We start from the raw sequence: 24,573 nt of genomic DNA, 5'->3' as shown, positions 1-24,573 counted from the left end.
CTTCCAACATATTCTAGCAAATAACACTTAATTCCCTTCTTCTGGTGATACTGTCAGTAAAATTTCTAACATAGCTGACAACTCAGTGTACAAAGTTAACATCAAATTGCTCATGCTGTAGAACTGGGAGGAAGCTGGTTTCTGAAATACACATCTAATGAGACAATGGTGCAGCAGCCAGCCCGCCTGCCCCATGACCCTGACAGTTCAGAAGTCAGCTCTTTGTTGGGCTGGAGACTTTCTTTCACTGGTGCCAAAACATGGGCACTTTCAACGTGCATTTTTTTCTATATCAGAAACCTAGAACCAGCCTTCATCACCAGTTGCTGGTAAAAAAAAAACAATGTTCTGATTAAACATGAGATAGCTGTCGTGCCTCAGATTCCCCTAACTCTCTGAAGTTTCATATATTATTCATGTATTTAAGAAGTTATCTAAAACCAGCCATACTCCTAAGTAGAAGGCTCAGAAATGGTAATTCCCAACTCCTAACTGCAGGCACCAGCTAAGTATCACAAAATCAGGTTCTTTCAAGCATTTGCTCTATCCTCTTGGCTCTCTTACTCTCAAGTGGGCAAGTATGGCAGCAGCTGTCCGACCACAGACCTTCCCAGGCATTTTCCTAGGGAAGGCTATGAGAGAAGCAGAGAAAAGAGAATCAAAACAATTCTTAACTCACTTGCTGCTGCTCAATGTTTGTGCCCATGTGGAATGTGTTCTGGAGACTGTTTACCCAAGGTGATTGTTTGATTGGATTCTGGTGATGGTTGTTTGGATTCATTGACCAACTGGATCCACAACTGTGTCGGGACTCTCAGGGGAGAGTCACAGGTTTTCTAGTTAGTTAGTTAGTGATAGTTCTTGTTAGTGTAATATAAGTAAAGTATAATATAGTAGAAGATGAGATAATAAAGCAATTGATCAGCCTTCTGCAATCATGGAGTCAATGCTAATTATTACCCAGCTGGAGGCCTGCAGCAACAGGTAAGCTTCAGTGAGATGGGAAATTCCTCCAACTCCTTTCCCTCTGATAATTCTGTGACTTGGTGGTGAGGACACTTGGAGGTGGTGACTACAGGTGGGTTCTGCAGTGTGCAGAGAGATGGGAACACAGGTCATCCATTTTCAGTGAAAGCACCCCAACTGACAGGCAAAGGGTGCTATGGGACTATCTCTTAAAGCAATACACTGTGGGACTACAGGGCAGGCACAGTTCTTTTACCTATACAGCCTCAGGAGAGAATCCCGCGTTGGTGGAGATGCCCAGGACCTACCAGGCAGGTGGTAGCACCATGCCAAAAGCAGGCAGGAGATGAGCAGCAACACTGTCCATGGGCTAATCCTACAAGACTCAGCATTCCTTTGGAGATCTCTGGTTCTTCCTAATGACTTCACAAACATTGCAGGCTCTAAGATCAGTGGCAGGTGATGAGTCAGGTGGCAAATTTATCAGAGCTAATTGGGATTTAAATATGGAGTTTCTTTGAAGCTGCACCCAGCACTTTTATGATTGAATACACTTGTATATCAATTTCTGGAAGAATTTTAAAGCATGCCATTCTGAAAGCAAATTAATGGAAGAAAAATGAGCCAAGGGAAAGATTCAGTTTCCTTTTACATGCATGACTCATTTTAATTATCATCCTGCAGGCAGATCAGTTAATTGCTAGAAAGAACTGATTATTTATGCCTTTTCTCATTAGGTAAGAGCCATTGCACATTCAGACTGAAAAATTATAACATGAACTAAAACCAGACCTTGCTTTATATTTCTAGCATTTTTACTTCCTTTTGTATTTTTACCCTATTTTCAAACTATATTTTTTGGAAAATAACAGTGAGTCTACACTGCTAAGGCATGTGTTTTTTGTTTTTTTAACATCTGAACTTGGTTACATCACCTAATAAAGCATTATAGTATCTATTTTTTAAAGTATCCAGATGCATCTCTAGAAGTTCATATTTAAATCAGTGAATTAGGAACACTATTTCACAGCATTACTCAGTACACAGGATTTTCTTCAAAGCACTTATCAGATTGAGGTTTGTTTTGATTTTACTATATTGTAAGGGATATCAAATTAAACTAATTTTTCAGAGAAGAGAAAAAAGGACAGAAATTTTAATTGCTTTTTAGGGTTGTGTGACAGCCTTCAGTTTTGTTTTTTTTTTTGTGGAACAGCAGAAATCATGCTAGAAAGAGAAGACAAAAATCAAATCGAGCCCTGGTGACATGGCAAGTGCTCAGCTAATGAAGTCATGCCAAAACTAACACCTATAATTAACATACAATGGAATGGCAAAGATGAAACATCAAAAAAAAGTTTTCTTTCATTCTGTATGAAGTAGTTGTATATTGTGGGTGGGAAGGTATCTTTTCTTTTTCTAAAGAAATCAGATACATACGTTGGCATTTCAGCCTGGAAATAAGACATGGCAGGTATAAATAATGCAGTCCCCCAGCTGTCATGATTTTTCTGGATTTACGAACATTCTCACTTATGCTGAGAATCTTCAAGATTGCACTATTTCAAGGACATATTATTTCATATAGGAGATGCCTCCAAAAAAGCATTCAAACTTGTGAGTGGACTGAAATCCCAGGCTACTGGTTGCTGGCAAGGTAAGCACTGGTAGGGTCCATCTAGCCAGCTAAATGTGGCAAAAACTGCATTGATGTGGAGGTGACTGCACTGCAGGAAGGACTAGACCACAAGCTAACAAGGGTAGAAAGTAAAGCCAGGTAGAAAGCACGGGTGACCCTGGCTGACATGGCAGCAGCGTTGTGTTTCAACAACTTCCCTTCCTTTCCCTTCCCTTCCCCTCCCAGAACTTCCCGGAACTTCCCTTCTGCTCCTGAAACTTCCCTTCCCTCAGCACAGGAATGACATGGAACTGTTGGAGCAATTCCAGAGGAGGTCACAAAAATGATGAGAGGGCTGGAGCACCTCTCCTGTGAGGTGAGAGATTGGCGTTTTTCAGCCAAGGCTGAAAAGGCTCCAGGGTGCTCCACTTTACAGCACCTTCCAGTATTTAAAGAGGGCCTACTTGAAAGCTAGAGAGGGACTTTTACAGGGGCATATAGTGACAGAACAAGAGACAATGGTTTTAAACTTAAAAAAGGGCAAATTCAGGTTAGATATAAGGAAGAAGGCTTTTACAGTGAGGGTTGTGGAACACTGGAGCACATTTCCCAGAGATGTGACGGGTTCCCCACTCCAGGAAGCATTTCATATCAGGTTGGATGAATCCCTGAGCAATTTGATCTAGTTGAAGATGCCCCTGCCCAGTGTAGGGAGGTTGGACTAGATGACGTTCAAAAGTAATTTCCAACTCAAAGTATTCTATGATTCTATTAAACAGATTCATACCTCATCAAACTAGAAAGGCAGGACTGCTACATAACTCAAGCTATATGACTTTCCTGAAATAATTCAGCATTGAACTACAGTTTATTTTCCAGGGTGGAGAAAGGTAGGTGGGGAGGGAAACTAATCTTGATTCTAGCACTGACCTTAACTTTCTTAATGACAGCCTATCTCAGTCCACTATAGATTTTTATGGCTCTTCTCTGGTAACAGTCAACATCATCTCATGATACATAGACATTAGCAGGTTATTCCAGTTGCAATTCTACCAGTGCCAAATACATGATATAAACCCTACTCCTAGGCAGAGCACCTAATTTTTATTCTCTGGAATTTTGATAGGTCTTTCCTCTTATCCTTGGGTCTTTCCTCTATGTTGACCACTTATTTTGAGGTGATTATCTGCTGGGACCCTCTTTTCAGAGTTGTCACATTTCCACATGACATGCCAATGGAAGTATTCATATTTTTCATCATGATGACTTTGACTTCAAAATTTCCACCCTGTCCACATCACCATCACTTTCTGTTATTTGTCATTTCACTATCTGCTGTATGGAAAGCATGGCATGGAAAGCACTGGGTTTTTCCATCACTGGTGATTTTTAAACACTCTTTTTATGTTGCAGGTTGAACAAGATTTAATCCAGAAATATATAATGCCTCCACTGCCCTGAAAGTCAGGCTGCCTGACCACAGGGGTCTTTTAGAGCCTTGCAAGCTTTGGGTTTGTGACTCTCCAGAGGTTCACATGGGTAATGTGATTTTTGTCACAAATAAAATGACCGGTGAAGAGACAGCAGCTTATCTGCAAATCCAGCTAAACAAGAACAATTCCATATTTACAGTTACATTAGGGACCTGTCAGTTAGCCAGGTCAAAGCTGATACTTTGATTTTGCTTTGGTTAACTTTGTGAACAAAACTGGTGGTTGAAAGGTTGTAATAGACTTGACCTAAGTCTATTATGCATCTTTATGCATCAACTGAACTTGTCACTTCATATACAGAACAACCTAGAAATTTTCATCAGATGAATTTTCCACAAGCCTGTAACAGTCAGCATTAGATTTACACACTTACTCTACTGTCTATTGACTCAATCCCACCAAAGACAGCCCAACGTCATATAAACAGCCTGCCTTTTCCAGCATTTCTATCCAGTCCACCCAGCACAGTTTCCCTGGCGGAAGAAGAGCGTGGTTTTCAAGGCAGTACCTACTGCTTGAGAAGCAAAATATTGCTGCCTACCACAGCTTGATGCAGAAGGTCAGGACTGAAACCACCAATGACCCAGTGACCATTCCTAATGTATCACTGCCTGCTACCATCAATCTGTTCTTACCTTCTCAGGCAGCAAGGGCACTCTGACTGTTCAGGGCTGACGGCACAGTCACTCACACATCTGTATGTTCAGCTCTCCTCCCCAGTAGTCCATAACAAAACACAGATCCAGCCCATAAGTCCACTGTACAACATTAAGTCATCACATGTAATCTAATAAACTAGAGACAGATCACTTATGTCATATTCTAGCTTCTGAAACTTCTCCAAAAGGAAAAAACAAAATAAATTGGTGAGAAAGGTGAAGAGGATGGAGATGTAAATAGCATTAACATAACACAGAACTTAACTGCTCGGCTTTTCCAGATTTTCTGAATGCACTTTCTTTGGCCTTGGTGATTTGAATTGATTCTGTTTACGGTTGTAGTTATTGGACTGGAGCCTGATTTGTGATAAGTGCTACAGTGTCTGTTCCAAATACTGAACAACACTAATTATAAATATCTTGCTGGTTTTGCTCTCTCATTTACAGTTATGCTATTCATACTTATGCCCAAACTGTAATGTGCAGTTAAATTTGCTTTTTATAGGAAAAGCTCAAGAGTCCTGAGCAGAGTGATCAGAATAATCAAACTCAAGTGGCAGAGTTTAGACTTCTACTAAAGAAGATGTGTAGGTGACTCCTCAGTATCCAAAAGCTGAAGTAATCTGTGAGGTGAAATAGGTGGGAGACTAAGTTCTGAGAACACTGATTATTATCCTCCTCTAATAATTTAAACCACAGATGAATCAAGTAAAAAGTGCTATTTTTGTAATTTCAGATTTAATATAGATATACTGTGTATCCTAGAAATGAACAGACATCTGAAGTTTAATAGGCGTCACTGAGGAAGCATTCTGAGTTGTGTCATGATGAGAAGACATACTCTGCAAAGCTCTTAAAATTAAGAATCTACTGTATAGCTGCATACAACAGCTAAAGACTAGACTCTGGGACCCACAAGCCCTCCAGCAAATGTATACTCTCAAATAATTTACAAAAAATTTGATGTTCTTTCAGAATTTTAAGACAATTGAAAATGAGCATGGAGCAGTTACTATTGGAAAAGGGCTTTAACTGTGACTACATTAGCTATGCTGGATTTGGGTTTTTAATTAAATTTCCAGCCCACAATTTCCATTTCTGCACATGCAGAACTAATTTATTCTCATCCATGTAATCCTAAGCCTATATAGCATGTATAATTTTGATTGGTGGAAACGAAAAATTTCAATTCACCTCCTTTTACCCTTAATAGTACCTCTAAACTTCAGTCAGATCTCTGTGATACTGCAACACCATCACTGCCAAATGGGCCATCTGTCTTCCAGTGCTATTCAGAAAAGTAACTGTTTTCAATTTTAGATCAACAGATCCACCTAAACTTGAAACCTAAATATACAGCTAAAGGCTGTCTACAGTTATTCCTAGTTTTTAAAATTTTCAGCACCACTTCATGTTATAATTGATGCTGGTATTTACTTGAAGTGTCCGAAGCAGAATTTTATAAAGGAAAGGAAGATTACATCTTATAAGTGTCAGTCAGCTTCTGAGGTAACTTTAAAAACACCCAAAATTCTCATTGGCAGGACCTCAACACAGCATTATGGGCCTCCATATAACTCCATACAGCTCCAGACAATATTAAACAGTAATTCCTCCTGAAGAGAAAGAGTAAATAGAATGCTCATAGTGTTATTTAACATACTCGAGTTCCTTTTTGTTTTTTTAAAACCGTAAAACTGTGTCCTATCACCATAACAACTACAGTTCTCCTGAAAACATCTGAAAGTGTATCTCAGACAGTTCATAGTGTACCTGTTATACAGTCTTACCATGTTTTAAGAATTGGAATTTATGTCTTCAATGCTATATAAAATAAATAAAAAAATAAGTTAGTTAAATTAATAGAATTAGGCTTTTGTAAGTGACTGAAAAATATGTCATGTTCACTTGGTACCTCAAGACAACCTCCCAGTACTGGACGCCCTCTCCAAAGCTGCTGACATGCAGACTCAGAACATTCTTCTCCTACCAAAGTCAGATCAGCCACAAAAAACCCAAATAAACAAATAACTCCCAAAACAAGCAAACAAACCCCCCCAAAAAACAAAACAAACAAAAAACTCCCAACCAAACCCCTAAAAAGCAGGAAAAAAAACCACCAAATGGAAAAAAAAACCCAAAAAACCAAAAGCCCTCCCCCCAAAAAATTAAAAAACACCAAACACAACAAAACAAAAAATCCCCAAACAGCAACAGGTCTCTTAAGTAAATCTCCTCTCCTTTCACTATTATCTACACCCATTTCCTTCTCAAATGCTTAACACAAGCTTCATTACTTGTCTAAAAGAATAATAAATACAGGCTCTGACAAACTGCCTGGAGTAGGGGATAAAAAAATTCAAGATACTAAAGTGAACATGCACTTTTTGGAAGCAATTATCTTCATTTCAGCTGAAACAAGACAGATGCTCCATTTAACAGACATAATTTCAATACAAAAATCAATACTTGAAATTTTATCAATAAACTGACACCACTTAATTTTCTGCTATTCTGGTCCTATCGAAATGAAGTCCAATTTAACATCTACTTTTGCATCATCTGTTATAAGAGGAAAGCGAAGATATTATTGCAGTCTGTTTTAGAATAAAACCATTAGTCCACAGATCGTGCTTTAAATTTTCAATTAAAAAAAATCCCTAGCTATAATGAATGGCCAACTGATAATACACATTTTTCTAATTGCAAAACAATGTCCCTCAGTTATGTTTCAGAATACCGAAGTTTCTTAGAAGCACTTTTTCTCAACAGCAGCCATGCCAGAATATGGACAAGTTGAGGAATTCGTTGCTCCTTTAAAAGTCAACCCATTCAAACCATTCATGCAATTAAAAAGCCCAATACTTCAACAATGCAATGAATAAAGTAACTGTAAAAAGGGATGAGCTAACTTTGCTTTTACAAACTTTTAATTGTGATCATTTTTTGGGCAACATTTATCTTTCTAAAGCATCAACTGTAAATGCACCAACTATAAATGAAAGCAGACAGAATCACAGAATGCTTCCTCAAGTTATGAAGTAAGCAAGTGCCTCATAACTTCAAAATTTCTATTTACCAGGGATAATTAATTTAATGAACCACACTTCCTGGCATTGTGCCAACCCAGCTCTTAAGGAAACACCAGAAGACTGTATGACTACAAATGCAGCTGGTCACTGATTTAGCTGAGAAGTACATTGTGAACAGTACTCCTTAATTCATAAGAAGAGATATAGTTATAAGGTTTTGGAAGAGAATGGAAATACCTCAGCTATTCCTTTTGTTCAAAAAATTTCTGCATTAACTGCCCCATTTTTTAAAGCAGAGGTCACATTTATTTGTTTGATCAAGTTCATTGCCTGTTGGTTACATTTAAAATTTCCAGTGACTGATTACATGAACCATCTGACAACATCACACATTAAAGTTTTCCAGACATGGAGAATGAAAGGGGTTAACAATAAACCTACACATCTAAGTATCAACATGTAGATTCTGCATATTAAAATTGATATTTGGAAAATATTTCAATTACAACTTCTAACACAAGTTCAAGAACTAATAAACTTTAGCACTAATGAAGCTGAAGTTCATCTAAAAACAACACAAACACCATAAATGGTTCTCAGAAATTGGAGGTAGGGAATAGCCAGTCTACTCAGTCTAGGTCAATGCAAGACTGCTCATTATAGCACTGCCTTCTGAACAAAGCAACCTATTTAATTTTATTGTATCTGACTAATGCAATTTTTAGCATTTTATGGGAAACAGTTCCAGAGAAAATTATTTCAGTACAAAATGTAACAGTGACACACAGCTCACATTTTCTTCATTTCATTATCAACTTGCTTCTTTGTCCTAATTTCAACCACTGTTCAAAAAGGCTATTAAGAGTAGTTTTGTTTTCCTCATAAGTTTTCCCACCAACCCTTTGATCCTTTTGACATCTTCTTAATTCCTGTGAGTCTATCAACAACTTTTCCTAACAGTTACCTTGAAATGCCTGCAATTCAAACAAACGTAGATGTAAATGGACAAAGAAGTGTTTATAAAACAGGAAACACTTTTTCTCTCCTCCCCTTTGTTGGTCCCTAGAATATTTTTGCATACAACTGGAACTCATCTTTTTTCATTACTACCTCAAACTCAGATCTCACAGATTTTCCTACTTCTTTAATACTTTTTAGGTTTCTATAACCCATTTTCTTTTTAGTTTAAACTGCATAGCTGCATAGTACTAAATAACATATTTAAAGATAAAACTCAATCAGTTTCTTCCTCTTACTTAATTTGGGACGTTTGATGCTGAATGAGGGATGGTACTACAATGTCTATATCTGATACTTTCTTCACAGACTTCTGTCCATTATTATAAATACTAAAAATTATAAAAACTGCAACACACAACCATTTGCTTTTGTAATATTTTCCAGACAGTTTAAAAATTTAACTATTCACATATTTAAACAGCTATCTATCTTGTGCTGGAACAAACCAATGCGTAGGTGGTGAATCTTCCAGCTGAGCTGCGCCAAAACATTAGTACACAGAATAATAAGTGAAAGGGAGCCAAAATATCTCCCCTCTACAGGCAGAAGCTCATTTAAGCATGTGAAAAAACATAGTCATTAGGGAAACTAGTTTATCTTCTGTTTCTGAAAGGATATAATAAATAACAGACATAACTACAGTGTGGGCCATGTTCAGGAAATCTGTGAGGTCTCTTGGACCACACACTCCCTCCAGAAAGTCACACTTATTAGTGATGAAGCAACTCACCCACCCAGGGCGATGCTCAGATCACTTACATATGGCTGGAAAAGGAGAGAGAGACATTCACCAAATGGTTACCAGCATCAAGAACTACCACCATTGCCGGACTCAATGTCAGATATGCCAGTGGCATTTCAGGATGCAGGAAAAGCTACAGGCCTCTTCACAGGCTTGAACTCCTCAATAATCCAATGCAAACAGGAAAAACAAAGTCTTCTGTTGACTGCTTCATTTACTTTTTAAAATTTCAAGATAAAAAGCCCTCAGAATTACAAAGGTCTCTGAACCACAGTCAACAACCACAAAAGTGGGTATGGATGATTTTGTGGCAGCCTACAATGGAAAGGAAACCCACATGCAAAGGAAAATGAAAACCAAATACTTCCTGATCATGTTAAACTACAGAAGAAGGTATATGAAATTTTTCATTCAACAGCTGCTTCTCCTCCAACTAGCTGACAGGTTAGGTATGTCTGCTCTTTACAAAAAACAAATGTACCCTATCTTGAAAATAAGATAGATCACATAGGAGCCTTTCAAAAACTTAGCTCTCAACAGATCCATAATCCAGGGGGATGGGCCAACTACTGAATAATTTATTCCATTGTGAGGGCATGTGAACTTCAAAGAAAAAAGGAGGAAAAAAATCAAGCTTCTGCAGCCTAGATAGTTTTATGCTGACTATAGCCATATATAGTTTTCTTCTTTAAATCTTTATCTCAGTTAAACAAAACACACACACACACAAATAAAAACAACTAAAATAAATTATGCATGGAGAAATTAAGATTCAAAGCTTAAAATCAGCCTCTACTCACTAAGGACAAGGCTGAGCAGCAATGTTCATTCCTCTATTGGTTCACAGATAAAGACATTATTAAACCATTAATGACATACACTTGTTAAAACAGCAGAAAAACATAATTTGAACTAGTTAAATTCAGAGCTATGACTCATCCAGGATCAAATAACTGATTTAATTATATGCAAAACAAGAACAGTGGCATACAGCAAAGAGACTTTATCAAGTTGCCATTTGTAAGCAGCAGACAGAAGAGATTGGTGGACTTATTTATTGTTCCTTAAGTAGGATACCAGCTTCACTGCAAGACCAGCACAAAGACTATTTCTATCATCAGGTAATGAGATAAATGCAAATTAAGAGATACACTCTTTGCTTCTCTCAAGCAAGACGCCTGTGGCTATCCAAAGACAAGAGAATGCTCCCTGTCCTGAGGAAGGAAGCTCACTAAGAGGGAGCCCTTGCACTGTCACTTGGACTTTCCTCCTTCTCCTCTCTTTATGACTGCAGCGCCCCACGCACAAGACTCTTCAAGACATCTCTGCATATTAAGCCCTATTAAATGCTTATTTTTCCTATTTAATGTAATGTGTTTTTGTTATTCTTATCAATTACAGTCCCTTTAGAAAAAACAACTGTTTGACCATACCTGCTTCCTCTTTAAATAAGAAGATACATAGTGATATTCTGAGCTTCTGAGGCTATGCAGAAAACCACAGGAAACCAACTTAAAAACAAGCTTCTGCTTTCTAAAAAAGAAACTTTGTATTTCTGAGAATTTGAGGAAGGACACAAAATGGTCTAAGTCAGCCCACAAAAAGAAAGTAGTAGATAATTGTGTTTCCTCCTAGACTTCACCATACACTGGGAAGTAAGTGTTCATTCCTCAGTTATCAGACCAACTTCCTCATATGAGTTCTAACAGCTGAAGGCTTTGGAGACAATGTGGAGTATATTTCACTTTTGCAAAGATAGCTATACATAAACTGCTCTCTTCAGCTGATAAATAATGCCTCAGGCCAGACAGACACAAGTCTGATGTACTATTACTACTAGATTTTAATTAACCAGTGCCTCTAAATAGCATTTCACATTATCAGATAGAGAAGAACACAACAGAGCAATATAGCACTGATACTCATACTGTAAAGGAAGTGCATTGGAAACAGAAAGATTTGTTGTCCGAATTATTTTGTTTGTTTGACTCAAATCTGAACTTTTCATCCTCACTGGAAGAAGAAAAATTACTCAACGAATATCTGAGGTCAATGAACAATCAATCATGATAGCTACCCAGATACAACACTTTTTTAAATTTTTTTTTCAGCATAATTCAATAGCAAAAGGCTAAATGGAGAAAAACCATTACAAAGTTTTTGGGGTTGTTTTGTTTTTGTTGGGGTTTTTTTTTACTGTTTTCACAGATCACATTTAATGTGTGGGCCTCTCCAATACATTCCCCGAATCTCTGGCAAAGAACCTTGCACTATTCTTCAGCTAAAAGACAGATATCTAAACAGTAGCTTTATGTTACCTGACACACTTGTAAGTATGATCAGTTAAAGACAGCTGAATCTTTCTCTGTCCATACAGGAGAGGTGTTTTAGTCCAACAGAAGAGCTGGAAAACTTTACTGCCTAAAAAGAATTGTTTCTTTTATCAGTTCCAAAATACCCAGCTGTGATGATGTTGACTGTGACTAACTGAATTTGGCATAGCTTTAGTAATCCTTCAGAGAAGAGAATTCTATTTGCTATATGCAAATACATCATCAGTTCAAATATTTGCAAGTATCAAATGATGATATTCAAACAAAAGAATCTTTCTAGACTTACCTACAGTCTATTCTTAAAGCAGTCAGAAAACAACTTTACTGTACTAACATTAATTAATGTTCACTCGGTGTGTAGAGATCAAAGTAGTTACTATAGACAAATATCTCAACAATAACAAGAGAGAACTCACAGTTATTTACAACAAACTTCAACAGTCTCACCTACAAAAACCAAAATGTTGCCTTTCCCTTCCCACCTCCAAAGCCACACACTTCAAATAAAGCCCACTCTGGTGTGTGAAGCAAAGTGTATGGAGTAAAAGTATGATCAGTTTACCCCAACAGCAGATGTAGCTACAGACTACAGAGGATCAGGAAGGAACTTCCTAATACCTGCATGATCCTTGCCTCTTCAACTTAGACTCCATTGCAGTATCACAGGATAAGTCTGGGAAATCAACCACCAGTAACATAGAACAGCCTAATACCTGGCATAAAACACCCTCACTGCCACTATGATCACAGTACAGGCTTTCCACCTCCTGGCAAAATTGCTTTTCTTCATGCCCCAAATCACTGAGAGGAGGAACATAAAATTGTTTGATATTACAAGAATAGAGGAAACATTTATGGGGTAAAACATGAAGCAGCCTACAGAGTCTGGAGTGAAAACACTGTTAATTTAACCCCCACACTCACTTTGGAAAACCCATCCAAAATGTGTTAAACATATTAATACATGACAGAAAAGTAAAGAAGACATGTGCAACATACAGCTGTGTCTTCATTAATGCCACATTACCATGTGGTGTATTACCATTTTGTATGACCACTATGGAATACAAATTTATGCCCAAGCAAGCACAGGCACAAGCACATTTCTTTCAAGTCTGCCTAAGTGCAGGATGCTGCATTCAAGCTGACTTCACATCAGCTGAAAAAGTACAAACAATATCTGTTTAGGTATTGTCAGAGTCATAGAGAGATGAAAAACATCTGACATAGCAGAAAACCTACTAGTATAAGGTTAACATTAAAACTGGGGATGAAAAGTTATATTTACATGAGACATTTGCATTGTGTGGTTATGGGTTTTGATTAGCTTACAAGTGCCTTGAAGATGTATTATTGAATCAACAATCTAAATCAAGCCAGTAAATCAGTGTCCGCAGGGTAAAGAGCAACAAAGCATCCTCCTCCCTCTATACTCCTCTGTTCCCATCAGAAATGTAAAGGCATTCAGTCTTTTCTCTAACACTGCAGGGAATCTCATGTAGCATGTGTTCATGTAAGCAGTTAAAATGTATGTACATTAGAAGGGAGATGGGTAAAATACCAAAAAACTTTCATATTAAATACAATTTCACACACACATAGGAGAAAATAATTCAGAAAAGCCAAATTAGGATTACAGACATAGCTGCTTAGATTGCCTAAATGAGACAATATGTATTATCTCATCTGGCAGTTTAGCATGACTGAAATGAAACATAATTTGCAGTTGACGCCAACTGGCAGGAGACAAATGTTCATAGCAATCTTTGTGTTTTATTAAGAAAGTTCTTCTGTGTTAAATTACACGGAAAATGGATTGGAGGCTTTTGGTCTAAAAAGTACAAGGGTTGCAGATGCTACCCTGAGCTGTTAAGTCACAGAAAAATGTGTCTTGAGTTTTTACAATTCAAAAGCACAAATCTAAAATCATGCCAGGTCAAATCATCTACCCAGCACCTCTGTCTCCAAGAGCAGCCAAAAGCAGATGTCTGGGGAAGAGCATGAGAATAGTGTAATCATTTAGTCATACTTTCCCCGAATACACTTGTCTCCAATAACTTGCAGCTCAGGGACTTTCAAAGCCAGAGGTTGTGCTTATGTATTTAATAATCCCTTACAGATTATTTTTTCCATTAATTTTGTCCAGTTTCACTTCAAATTGGTATAAATTTTCAGTATCCACAACATCCTGTGGAGTTACACAACTTAATATATGTGCATGACAAAACTCCTCTTTTTGCTTTTCCAAACCCAACATCTGCAACTTTCATTTTCATGCTCATTAGTTCTTGTACTGGGAGAGAAAATGAACAACTTACCCCTAAGCCCCTCACCACACCATTCATGTTTTTATAAAAGCATCATCACATCCCAGTTGTCTCTTCTCCTCACCAATTTAACCACTGAAGAGAGTCACAGTGCTGAAAAGATCCTCATCATGTCAGTAAGTATGAAGAGGATCCCATTCTGTTTCATTCTACATCATTAGAGCCTCAAGACAAATATATTCTTAACTGGACAAACAAAATAGATGTGACATAATGAAAGGTAACCCAAAGAAGAACAACAAAAATAACTGGTGTACAAAGCCCAGCACCTGTGAGGTGAAAAAAGCAGGCTATTACAGTTAAAAAAACACAGTACACAAAATATATTTACTTGCTTTGCCCTAGACAGATGTAGAATGAGCAACTGTAGTATTAAATTACTACAGGAAAGGAACGAATTGGATCACACACAAAGAAAATTTTAACATGTCATAATTATGTAAGGGAAGCCAATGTGTTCCTCAGAACAAGTCACAGATGACAGGTACAGATGATGCTAATCTGAGGCAGAAGAATGGGGTAGATGATGCCATAAGGTCTCTTCTAGTCCTATTTTTGTATCATCTTCTTGGGATGTCAGATGGAATCTCTTCCTCTCAATGATTTAACAACATCCAAATAAAAAAGCCGGTGGGTGGAAGGTTAAAGGGACCTACAGGGTTGACTGTTCTAGAAAAAAAGAAGTTACAACCTGCTCACAAATAAATTGTTTATTGAGACCCTTTCCTTGCCCAACTCCAAGGAACCTGTGGAAAGAATGAGGAACCACCAGCCAAGAGCTGGAGACGTTTTGCTGAAAATATGGACATCTACTCTCTGATCTTGCCTGACATTCTTTAAATCTGGTTGGAAAGTTGAGGCATACTATGCAGAGTACAGTGCACATGAGTATGTGAGACAGCCCCAATGCACTCTTAAGGATTGTTTATCTACTGTGCAATGCATGCAATGAGCAACAGAAAAACAAGGTAAACTGTTGATACAGGCTAGTCAAACACCAAAAAATTAGACTATTCCTAAAGCTCTGTTTTAGACAGGACTTTCACTCTTTCATGTTAACATGTAGCATTCTTGCAGTAACCAAGCTCAAGAAAGGCTGGATATTTCTGTATTCCAAAATCAGCTGTGATAAAAGGCAAGCTCTAATTCAAGTTGTCAGGGCTGTCATGGAATGTGGTCTGGGCCACTTAGATGTAAAGATTGGTTGAAGGTAATTGCACTGATTTTATGCAGTCATGATCATGACTAATGATTAAATAAACATGTATACGCAACACAAACCTCATACACATTCCTGCAAACTGGACACCTCTGCTAAATGATCTACCATATCAGCAGTGCAATCAGCTGGGCAGTCTGCGGAATATCTTATACACCAGCTGTCATATACTATGTCTATTAGTACCTTTAAAAGCCCCAAAACAGAGAAAACCGAGACCTTTGTTAACTCCTTAAAAGGGAAACCATACCAGATAAAAACTAGCTGGAGAAAAATCAATACACAGAGACACAGAGAGAGAGTGATGAGATGTAAGAATGCATGAAACTTTTACTATCGTGCTGAATTCGTCCCACCACTTATGTTGAACTTAAAATGACTTTCTAAGAGCACAGAAACATATCCACAAATATGACTGAATTTAAAATTAAAATATATGCTACTATTCTTAGCATGCAAAATAAAATAATACATTAACATATTAAAATTAGAACTTACATTTAAATTTTCTTGTAAACTTTAAATTACTCAGACCTGACTGTGCAGAATGACATTCAGGTTTTATCAGGTGGCTATTCTGAAATAGTTACAATTGCCAAAATTGTCATGATGACCATGAATACCTACTGCCTTATTTTCTGAAAAAAGTTTCATAGAAGGCTGCAAGAACTAGAGTACTTGCACAAGATATTCTCCAATATTTTTATTTCAAGCATATTTATATTTCAAGCTTATTTCAGTATGTATTATTCATCAGTACTAAACAGTTGTGCAGAAAGATGCTGCCATTCTTTGCACAAAAGAACCCTGTCAAGGTACTCTGTACAAATATTGCTTTAGTTGTCACGACTGTCACTCACTCTCCCTCACAGGGATGGGGAAGAGAATCAGAAGAGGGAAAATGATAAAACTCGTGACACTTCAATAGGTAAAGCAAAAGCCATGCATTTAAGCAAAGCAAAACAGGGAATTGAATTAATGCTTCACATGGACAGGCCAGTGCTCACCAATCACCAGTAGAGCAGGGCTCCATCACAGGTAAAAATTACTTGGGAAGACAAAGTCATCACTGCAATCTTCTTCTTCTTCTTCCCCCAGCTTTATTGCTGAGCACAATGCTACTTGGTGTGAAACATCCCTGGAGCCAATTGTGGTCAGCTGTCATGGCTACGTCTCCTTAAAACTTCTTGTTCACCCCAGTCTACTTGCTATCAGAGCATGAGAAGCTGAAAAGTCCTTGATAAGGTGTGACTACAGCTCAGCAACAACAAAAACATCATTGTGGTATCAACATCAGTCTTATACTAAACCCAAAACATAGGACTATATCAGCTATTATGAAGGAAAATAACTAACTCAGCTGAAACCAGAACATCAGTAAACTCCTAATATTTGATAGAATACGTGCTCTTATCTGCAACACCTTCTCTTCTGCAGGTACTTTAACTGTAGAAACAGTAACTATATTTACAACATAGTATATACATATATGACTTATTAAACATTAAAAAAACCTCACCCCTTTATATTGAAAGTATTTTTGGCACAGCCTTCCCTCCACACACTTACTGTTTGCAAATGATGTATCAAAGTAATACATGCTAAGAGACAAAACAAGAGTACATAACCATTAAAGACAAATGTATCTGCCAACATATAATACTGGTGGGTTATAACCACCACACACTTCAGTGATGAGGTCAGGTTTAGACAAATGAAAGTCCAATGAAAAGTCTGAAAAACTTGTTTACAATGATCCCAGACACAAGCCTTGCAAACTGCAATTCACTGACCTATGTAAACAGATTTGGCTTTCAGATAACCTCCCAGTGAATACTATTGCAAAATCTATAAACACAGATGGCACCAACTGGCACCCTATCTGCAATCTCAGCAGAAGATCAAATAAATACAGCGACTGAATTTATCTTCCCACATCACAGGTAATTCTTTCCAAACAGGTTTAAGGGATTATCACTGAAAGCTGAACCAAGAAAGTCCTGTCATAGCTAACCAAAGTCTCAACCACCCTGAGAAGTCACACTGCTCAAACAAAACAGATTTTAAAACTGTATGGCTTTTAATAAAGTAATGCAACATTCAATTCAGACCAGGCTCTGGTTATAATTACTACAATCATGATACTGACCATTACTACTAGTAAACTCACAGGATTTTCTCCTAAAGCACCCTTACAGAAAAATTTACTTGGGATAAAAAGGAATGAAAAGGCTGATAAGCTACAGTTAAACTTTATGACAGCATTGATACTTATTGCTGAATTTCAGAAATTATATACAAGAAAGGCATATAATGTGTGCAATGCCAGGTGTCAGTGTCATGGTTTGACACTGGCGCAATGCCAGCACCTCCATGAAAATGTACCTTTTTAAATAATTGCTGTGAGATGTGATCAGGAACAGAGCAGAGCAGGCCCAAATTTATTAACCAAGGAAAGAACTTTATTAAACTACTACTACTATAAAAACTACAAACACTAAATTTTGGATGAAGACTTTCCAAAACACCCCTCCTCTTCCCACCTAATTTCTAAACAAACTCAACGGGTGAGACACCACCCAGGATCCTGATCAAGTTGCTACCCTTCAGATATTCAAATACTCAATCTTTCAAGGGAGACAGGAGTCTCTCCTGTTCCACAGACCCCCCCAGGAAACACAATTGCCACCCTTGTGTTTCCATATCACACATGGCAACCGCCCGGAGAAAAATCTGCCAGTGTGACACTCTCCTTTCCATGTCACAGTGCTCTCACCACCGTGCATGGACAGACTGCTCCTAGGGCTCCTTTAAGGATGCTTTGCCATGGACTAAAAGAGACAACAGTTCAGTTTTTCATTTTGGGACTACAGTCCCCCCCATTTTCCCCTGGGGCTGAGGGTCCAAGAACAGAGGTCTTCTTCTCCTCTTCTTCTTCCTCGAAGACAGAGGGCTTCTCCACACCTTCTCCAACTCTCCTCTGTTCTCTCTACTCCTCTGTTGGTAATCACTGAAACAAGTCTCTTGACCCACCAACGCACCCCTCTAAGTGCAGCTTCTGTTAAAGGAATTTGGTTCAGTCTATGGCTAACAAGAAAAGTCCAGCCACAAGCCACTCCATCATCTCCTTCCAACTCAACGATTTCTTCTTCCATCATCTCGGATCCCAGACTGTCTCTCTTCTACTTCAAATCAAGGAGGAGTAATATTTTACAAAGCCTTCATTTCTCAGGAAAGGGTTAAAAGCTCAGACTCCCTGGACGGCTGATATCTCTGCCCAGCAGCCGATTCCCAAGGCCAAGGCTGGGCACCTTCCCCCCACTCCTTCTCCTGCGCGCCGGCAAAGTTACAGGTGCCGTTCGGACTCTCTGTCTCTTCCCTCTGGGGGAGGAATGGCAAAGACATCTCCGCTTCTCTCCACCCTTCCGTCCACAGGAGCTGGCTCGGTTCCAGTCCTTCTACCCCTCAGCTCACCTCGACCAGGCCTCATGGCTCCCCCTCCCCCACCCAGCCCCATGGCTGGGCAGGGGAGATCTGCACAGCACCCTGACCGGAACCAAAGAGAGCGAGCTCTTGGGAGTTCCTGCTTTTAACCCCCTGTGTTCTCAGAGGCGTATCCATACCTTCAGTGGTCACTTCAGGTGCCAATATCCAAACTTGACCACTGATTGGTTTGACTCAACTTCCTGAAAAAAATCACTTCCATGTCAAACCACGACAGTCAGCAAGCATGAAGATCACTTAGTCAACTCTAAAGTGGCTACTGTGTGTATATTATAAATAATATATAAATTATAATTAAAATCCAAAACATATTCATCAGTAAGATGTAAGACACCACATAGAACACACCAGTCCAAAAATACCTTCACCACCTTTAAGAGGACAGTAAGTATTAAGACAAAGAAGTCTGAAATACAACAGTGACACCAATGACAAAGGAGACTGTACAGCTGCTTCAGCAATATTGCTTCATTGATTGTTTCTCAGCACTAGAAGCTGTTAAAGGTGAAAAGATCAGCTAAAATAAGCCTTCCTTGTGTGTCTGGGTTCATTATAGTACTCTCAGTGGCTGCAACACAAAATTATGCTTTCTTCAAGACATTTTTTGCTCTTTTTATAATATTTCATTCTCATGGTTTATCATTTAGTTCCTGTGTTTTCACCATGGGCTTCAGAGAAACTCTTAAAGAAACCCCAACCAACAACATCTAAACCAAAATACATAAGAAATATTTTAGGGAACAAATTGCTGCAGCATTCCTCTCATGCATCAATGTCTCAAATATTCTGGATTCTCCTTTGAAGAACCCACATCTAACTTAACTATAGAGCTCCAAGCTGAAAAAATGAGGACCAGAAAACAATGAGAACTGGAGAAATTAATCTTTACCAAAAGACCATGCTTTTTTTGGTTTTGTGTTTGATTTTTTAAATTACATTAGTGAATCAGAAACTGGAACCTATTGATTATGTAAACAGCACAAGAGTCTCTAAATATCTTTTGCTGTGATCTATTTATACTCAGTTATGGATACATACTGTAAGTGTCCAAATGCTATGTATATTGCCACAGTTCAGAATTTCAGATATATTCCCAATCCATTCCCATAGATCAGGTACATTTGCAGTCAGCTGTTTACCATTGCCACAAATTTATAATTTAATTATTTTTCCACTGTGCATTTAGTTTCTTTGGAATTACCTACCACAAAAATGTCTTTTAGGAAAATACTTCTAGGAAAATTGATTACTCTCTGATTAACTGATGTTGAAATACTTATCCATGGTTAATGTCTCACCTGCTAGAGCTGTAAAGAGAAACAAAGGCAAATTAAAAAGAAATTAGGACCTCAGATCTGCATTCTTTTCCAAAATGCATCACCTTCTGTCAGCGGTATAACATGAAAATATCACCTTACTTACAGGACAGTAAACCAGTACTTGTTTATAGACAGCTTTCATAGTATCTGGCCACAACTCCTGAGCAATTTTAAAAGGCAAGGGATAACAATACTATTTTTTTAAACTGGGCTTTACAAATGCCCTACATTCAGCTTTATTCCAATTCATCCGTATGTAGGACAGTGATTTAGGAAGAATGCATCCTGTTCATTCCACTTTCCCAGGGCAGATTTTAGGCACCACAGCTCAGGAGAACCCTGTCAATTTTCAAGAAAGCTGAAAAGCCAGAAGGGAAAAGTCTTTGGTATTACTTTAACAGACTTGTCAACTACAATCACATCAGCAATTGTCTTTGCATCAAAAAAGGGCTCTGAGAATCAGTAACATCTTCCAGCCGCTTGCCACCTCTTTCCTTGTTCCCAAATGAGTTCAAAATGCTGGCACCCCACAATTATTTATCATGTAGGCAGAAAGCAGAGAAATGGGAACCCCTGAGAGGGAAGGGAGGCACTAAAAACACAGAGGAAAACAGGACAAAGGAAGACACGGATAGCCCTTGTTCACAGGGAAAGAATGGGGACATAAAACAGTTTCTCTTATTGCTACCAGCAGTTAGAAGCTGAGCACTGCTCTCCTCCCCACAGGATGGATGGTGTGAAGGGTCAGCCAACAAGAGAAGCTGTGTGTGCTTGTGCCTGGGCACGAACACAGTGTGTGTGTAGGAGGCGAGGACAGTTAGGGACAACAGGGCAGCCATCCTCACCCTTCCACTTCAAGCTTTAACGAACAGCTCTGAGGCAAACAGCAGCTTCACCAAGGGCTATTTCTAGGTGGAAAGACTCTTTCCTTTTCATCTTGTAACAAACTAGCTTTAAGATGCTGAGGGTAAAATTCCTAGAAATTGTTTTCTTGCCTGTTTTTTTTTTTCCTCCTGATTTGCAGAAATCTTACATTAGCTATGAGGTGACATCCTGTGTTCAACACATCCTCTGTGTTGCAACTACCACTTCTCTTTTACTGTGGAGCCCTCCAATGGGTACTCAATGTCTAACAGAATAGAATCTTCTGGAAACACAAATTTTGATTAATAGTAATTCTGTTCTCCAAAACACTCAGGAAAATAATGAATCCTCCTTTTCATGTAATTATTATTGAAACAGCAATGTCTACACCGTATGCAAAATAAAATACCAGGTTTCTTGCCTGGTCGCCAACTAAGCAGTCACCTGCAGCTCAGTCAGGTTCTGATGATGCAACAACACATAGCAGTAAATAAGTCATTGTCCTACTGTATTACAGAACACCACAAGCAATCTTCACAGCTACAAGCTAGAACACGAAAAAGGATCATGGCAATTATTGGCTTCCTTTCAGTCTTTGCCAGCAGTACTTCTGATCCTAACTTACCAGCCCAGCACAATCAAGAAGAGTGTCTTAGAAGATGTGGAGGAACTATGCTTTGATTAAATAAGTAATAAAAATAACTGTAACATTCTTAAACAGCAATGCTGCATCCATTCCCAAGGATTTACAGTCATAAAAGAAAATGACACACTACTACTACTTGCCTGACATGTGGGTACATCATCATGCAAACATTTCCCAGAATGCTTAATAAAAACAGACAATTAACTAAAAAAAAAAAAGATCAAGTGGGCAATTTCCTACATACTGATTAAACCCACTGCATGACTCAGAGGGAGAAATCCTGTGAAGAAAGCAGTGATGTGTTTAAAGCTGGAGTGGATGCAACTAGCATAAGGAATGAAAAACTGAGCAATGATCCCATGAAACTGTGTCTGAGATAAAACCCTCTCATCAACAAGTATCTTAGCAGTCTGCCTATACCCTGACCTAACAATGCATGAACATGGATAAAATACTCAAGAAGACCTTAAAGATTAATTTGGATTATATTTTTCCAGTATGTTTGATTCAGAAAAAATAAAATGTAATGTCACTGACATTTCCCAGGTAGCCACTCTTTGTGCACAGCATAAATTTAGGTCTCTGTGAATTACTATAAGGACCATAAGGTTTCTGTGACCAAAGCAAACCCATTGAAAACAGCAGGGCCCCTTGCAGGTACGAGCTTGAGCAGTCAGAACCCACTGCAGGACTGGGACCAAGGAGACATCTTCATTAAGGGATCTGTAATAGTGCCTAAAAATGTCTCCCTAAGAAAGGCAAATCTTATTATTAACATGTATAATATTTTCTTCTGGATGAGGTCAGCTGGAGCCCCATAATTGTGCTCATTTATTCCTATTAATACATCTCTCATTAGGACGCATACATTCACAGCGTCTTGTCTGCTTAGTTCTGGCTTGGTGTAAACTTACTATGATGGTGCAACACTGCTGCTCTGCTACCAGGTACTGGGAGTGTGTGCACTTGTCTGGACATGGCACTGCCAGCCCATGCTGTTTTATTTGATGTTGCTCCCATGCAACCACAACTTCTGAATGATGGGATCCAATCTCACCAGTGCATTAATGATGCCTTTGGAGTGACACCTAAACTACCAAAAAAAGTGCACTGGTAACCTGTGTCACCTACTTCCTGCCCTTCCCTGAAAGGCCCTGAAGGGCCCTGAAAACTAAAATACACATACACATACACATATACACACACATCCTTCCCTCAAAAACTGGCCCCAGAAACACGACGCGTATGAAAAACTCGTCAGCGATGTGAAGGCACCCAGGTGAGCTTTGAACCCTCGTTCCCAGAGGCAGCTCGCGGAAAGCCAAGAAGCTCCCGTGCCCTCGGGGAGAGGCTGCAGGTGCCCGTGCCAGGGGCGGCCAGGGGCTCCCGCTACCCCCGCTACCCGTCCTTCACGAAGCCGACCAGGGCCCCCGACGGGCGGTGCCCCCCCGGCCCCGCCCCGCTCCTTACGGGGCGGAGGGAGCGCGGCCGCCCCGCGGTGCCGAACGTGTGCGCGGAGCGCGGCCAGGCGCCGCGGACCCCCGCCCGCTGGCCGGAGAGGGCCGTGTCCGCCGGGAGCGACTGCTCGGCAGGACCGCCGCGCGGGAGGGAGGGGAGCGGGGAAGGAGGGAGCGAGGGAAGGAGTCAGGCTGGCGGCCGCCTCGCCGGGTCGCGCACTGGGTCCCCGCCGCGCTCCCCGCGGGGAAGGAGCCCGGGTGCCCTCCCGCTCCGCCGCTGCCCCGGCGGTCGCCGGGCGGCTCTTGCCGGCGCCACAGCCCCGTCCCTGCTTCCACCTCCTCGCTGTGCCCCGTCCCGCCGCGGCTGTTGCCCGGCCTGTCCCTAAGGCTACAGCCCTGGCCCGGGAGAAGCAGCAGCCCGGCCGCCGCTCGGGTAATGAATGGAAGCGCAGCCAGCGGTCCCCGGCCTCCCTCCCGTCCTCCCAGCTCCGCACAACTTCAGCGGTGCCGCTGCCTCACCGCTGCCGGGCAGAGGTGGCTCCTCCGCGCTGAGGCTCCGCTCTCGCCTCCGGCCCGCGCCCCGCCGGGCTCGCCCTCCTTCGCTCCCGCCGCGACCATGCACCGAGGGAGGAGGAATGGGATCCCGGCGAGGGCCGACCCGGCCGCCCCCAGCCGGTGGGAGGGAGCCGCGGCGAGGGGCGGGGAGGGATGGGACGCGGGCGCCCTGCCCTGCCCAGGACCGGCCCCCTCACACTGACGTCCCCCGCTCCCACACCGCCGGCGGCAGGGAAGCGTCCAGAGCGGGGCCGGGCGGGAGCCGGGCCGGGGCGTGGAGGCACCGCAGCCGTGGGCGGGCTGGCGTGCCCCGGTCACTATCACAGCCGGAAGGAGGCTCTGGAAATAGCCCAAATAACTGCTGCCCGGCCGTCCTGGCGTTTGAATAACCAAGGGTGAGCCATCTGCCCCGTCCGACAGACAGGCTGAGAACGGACTGGACAGCACGACTGGCAGTGTCAGGCCCGGTATTGCCTATTGCACGTCGCATCACAATCTGCCCCACCGGACCTAGCCATAGTGGATGCATTGAATGGAAAGCAGGAGTGGTAAACAGCAACTCCTCCTGTCCAAAAATTTCCTCTTGGCGTAGACCTTCAGAAATACTATTTATATTGCAAGAGAATGTCTAAAAAGTCTACAATGCTTCTGTTTTCAAACTTTTCCCTCTCAGAACAAATAATTCCCCACCGATATCCCTTTAAAATCATATTTAACACTCTTCCAGTTTCAAAGCAGCACTCTGATGACCCAGGCTTTTCCAGAACTTTGTAATTTTTAAAGTATCTTGAGATGCCTAATGCCAAGCACATACGTTTC

General features: G+C 40.4%; 1 protein-coding gene across 1 annotated transcript in view; it reads right to left on the bottom strand.

Moving 5' to 3' along the window:
• The window catches only part of LHFPL2 (LHFPL tetraspan subfamily member 2), a 122,851-nt gene extending 98,836 nt beyond the window's left edge, over positions 1 to 24,015 (bottom strand). The window contains exon 1 of the mRNA XM_068176358.1: positions 23,719 to 24,015. The gene's annotated coding sequence lies outside the window, so the exon portion shown is untranslated. The remainder of the gene's footprint in view (positions 1 to 23,718) is intronic.
• Positions 24,016 to 24,573: the final 558 nt, after the last annotated feature.

This window comes from Anomalospiza imberbis, chromosome Z (genome assembly GCF_031753505.1).
Source record: "Anomalospiza imberbis isolate Cuckoo-Finch-1a 21T00152 chromosome Z, ASM3175350v1, whole genome shotgun sequence".
NCBI classification, from domain to species: domain Eukaryota; kingdom Metazoa; phylum Chordata; class Aves; order Passeriformes; family Viduidae; genus Anomalospiza; species Anomalospiza imberbis.
Note: the sequence above shows the minus strand (reverse complement) of the source record. Positions and strands in the feature narration are given on the sequence as shown.